The 3,649-nt window shown below is 36.4% G+C and overlaps 1 non-coding gene across 1 annotated transcript; it reads left to right on the top strand.

Moving 5' to 3' along the window:
- The first annotated feature begins 1,774 nt into the window (after positions 1-1,774).
- LOC117629432 lies at positions 1,775-1,880 on the top strand. Its single transcript, XR_004586094.1, has one exon. It is a non-coding gene; the product is annotated as a small nucleolar RNA R71 (small nucleolar RNA).
- Positions 1,881-3,649: the final 1,769 nt, after the last annotated feature.

The raw sequence follows: 3,649 nt of genomic DNA, 5'->3' as shown, positions 1-3,649 counted from the left end.
TTCATGCAATGTCTTGGTGTGATCCTTGGCAAGGAGATGCCACAAGAGCTAACGCATCTTGTTGAAGAAGCTTTTGATATAACATTGATAAATTTTAGCACGTCCAAAAGTAGTGCGCATGCATTTCACTTTTAGAGAGGGTGGCAATTTAGCTTTCAATACATCCGTATGGGTGTTTTTCAAGTAGTTGACATGTACAATTGGGTCAAGAAGTTCTATGCGGCTGCACTCTTCCAAGTCCCTTGGTTTCTTAACAGCCTCGAACACCTTAAAGTCAATGGATTCGCCTTGAATTCTCAAAGTTAAAGTTCCTTGTTTTACATCAATCAATGTACCAGCAGTAGCAAGGAAGGACCGGCCTAACAAGGGTGGGCTGTCATGGTCTTCCTCCATGTCAAGAACAAAGAAATTAGTCGGAAACACAAATGGCTTCACTCTGATCAACACATCTTCAATGATTCCTTTAGGATATGTGACTAATCTATTCACAAGTTAAAGAGAAACTGTAGTACTCTTGAGCTCTCTAATACCTAATCGCTGAAAAACAGACAAAGGAATAAGGTTAAAGCTTGAGTCTAAATCTAAAAATGCTTTATCAAATTGAATATCACCAATAATACAAGGAATTGTAAAATTCCCTGGGTCCTTTAGTTTTGGAGGCAATTTCTTAAGCAACACCGCATTGCAATCTTCCGTTAACATTAATTTTTCATGAGCTGCGAATTTCCTCTTGTTTGTACATGCATCCATCAAACACTTTGCATAAGAGGAAAATTGTTTGACGGCGTCTAGCAATGGAATATTGATATGGACCTTTTTGAACATCTCCAAAATATCCATTTGATCTTTTTTTTTTTTTTTTTTTATGGACTCTTTGGACGATTGAAAACGGAAGCTTGGGAACATAAATCCTTTCTTTGATAGGGACGATTTGATCATCATTAGAGGTTCTTTCGGAATCACCTAGTTTGCCTTGGGTAGGTGTTGGAAGTAGTCCTTTAGTTTCTTCTCTACCTTCATCTTCTTTTCTAGCACTTGTCGTGGCTTTTTCTCATCTATTATATGGCTTGCCACTTCTCAGAGTTCTAATGGACTTGACGTGCTCAATATTTCAAGGATTAATTTCAAATTGGCTTGGGAATGTGCCTTACACCCTCTCATGCACAATAGTAGGGAGCTGACCTACTTGAGTTTCTAACTTAGTGATGGACACTTGCATAGTATTCTGATTTTGTTTAGTTTGTACAAATTGAGCAATTAAGTCCTGCTGGTTTCTTAGGCACACTTCAAGGTTGCATTTGCTGCTAGAAGAGATGTCTTGAACTAGTTTGTTGTTGCTGGTTGCTCCACGAAAAATTTGGGGTGTTACGCCACCCCGGATTATAGGTGTTCGAATATGGATCATTCAGAGGTCGTTGAAATGAAATAACTTGGAAAACTTGCTTAAAATCTTGCGTAGCAGATGGAAAAAGTTTCATTGGATGAGTTGGGTTAGAACAAATGGCACAAACTTGCTATGGGGAAGGTGGAATAACAGTATGCATAAGAGTTCCAAGTTTTTTCTTAGGGCTTGAAATTTGAGCAGCAATCACAGTGTTGGTGTTGACTTCATGAACTCCTACCTTCTTTGTCTTATCATTGCCCCATTGTTGATTATTATTAGCAAGCAAATCAAATTGATCAAACTTTTCTTAAGTTGTCTTATCAATGTTCCATTCGTTTGTTTGCAGTTGTAAGTCCTTCATAAAAGAAGTGCATCTACATTCAATCAATAATGCCATGATAAGGGCATTTTTGCAGCAACTCTCTAAATCTCTCCCAAGCTTCATAGAATGGGTCATGCTCTCCTTGAGTAAATGCATGATATCTCTTCTAAGCTGATTCTTTTTCTGAGCAGGGAAGAATTTCTGGACAAATTTTTGAGCTAATCCCTCCCATAAATTAATGGATTCAGCTAGCAATGCGTGAAGCCAAGCTTTGGCTCTATCCTTTATTGAAAACGGGAACAATTTTAGCCTAACCACTTTATCAGAGACATTTAGGATCTTGATGGTGCCAAAATGTCAAAAAATTCAAGAATATGCATGTTAGGATCTTCGTTCGACTTGCCATAGAAAGATGGTAACAAGTGAATCATTCCAGACTTGAGTTCAAATGAATTTGCTTCAAATTCTGGTACTACAATACATGATGGAGTGTTGGAAAGAGTTGGGATGGAGTACTCCTACAGAGCTCGAATAGGTTGTGCTCGTTCCATTGCTTCCTCTTGCTCTAATTGTTGTTCCCCCAACGTTCTTATTACTTTCCTCGTTTATATTTTCAACAGACCCTCTGTCGTCTTGATGTTCTAGTGAGTGAGTGAATGTGTCTTTTCGTTTCCTAACAGTTCTTTCAATCTCAGGATCAAACAGTACGAGGTCTTGACATTGAGAGCGTCTACAATTCATACACTAAGCCGAACCTAATAAACAACACAAACAAGAAACACAAATCAATTCTAATAATCTGAAATTTCTCAGTAAATTTTAAAAAAAATGAAATAAATAAAATAAAACTAAGAAAACAAAATTAACTATAGATAAAAAATGAAATAAAATAAAATAAAATAAAAAACTGAAAAGCTAAATTAAGATTGAACTAAATTGTAGTTGATGAAGCCAATTCCCGACAATGGCACCAAAAACTTCTTGTGAATTTTAAACAACCTGAAAAATGGAGATTATAAAGATTAGTCTAAACACAAATTATACTCGCAAGTGCACAAGGTCAATCGTAATATAGTATGGCAAATACGAGGTCATTCCTACGATGATTGAGTTCAACTTCCAATTAGTCTAACCTAATTTACTTCACAAAATACTTTTAACTACTCTAATTATATAAACAAGAAATTAAACACGTAGCATACTCACATAAACACAAAAGGTTTTTGTCAAAGAATGATTTCATTACCAACAAAATTAAAAGCCAAAACAAGTAGAAAGTCACGAATCACAAGAATGAGAAATTCAAGTTGATAGAAGCACTAGGACAATGAATTCACCACTAGTAATCCGATCCACCCTTTTATTCACCTACCTATTAATTAACCATTTGATGTCGCCGCTTAGTTTTCCTTTTTCATGAATTACGTATGGTATTTAGACTAACTGGTATATTCTTACATGCAATTCACCTATGGTATTTAGGTGAAATATCAACACATAGAAGCTCATTAAGATCAGTGAAAACCTCCAACAAGCATGTAAACCCTAGAAGTATGGTATTTACCCTAGACGAATTACAAATGCTAATCACAAGAAGTAAGCTTGATGGTGATCAAGCGTCAAGATAATCAACCAAGTTATTAAGCACAATGATTAAGAATTCAACATCAAACGACAATCAAATGCAAACTTTAAGTCATTGAATCGGGGCATCCGGGACTCCTTTCTTGATTCGTGAATTCCTACACAATTCTAGAGATACCTAGATCGACATATTTGAAAATGGAGTCGATCAAGTGGTCTGAACATATCTAACCCGAATAACGCTTAATATGTGTAAATCCGATTGACCACCAAACGATAATCAAATTCAAATCCGAGTATACCTCGCGCTCGGAACTACATGGGGATCATTTTAGGACCAAATGGGCCAGTCAGACATG

This window comes from Prunus dulcis, chromosome 5 (genome assembly GCF_902201215.1).
Source record: "Prunus dulcis chromosome 5, ALMONDv2, whole genome shotgun sequence".
NCBI classification, from domain to species: domain Eukaryota; kingdom Viridiplantae; phylum Streptophyta; class Magnoliopsida; order Rosales; family Rosaceae; genus Prunus; species Prunus dulcis.
Note: the sequence above shows the minus strand (reverse complement) of the source record. Positions and strands in the feature narration are given on the sequence as shown.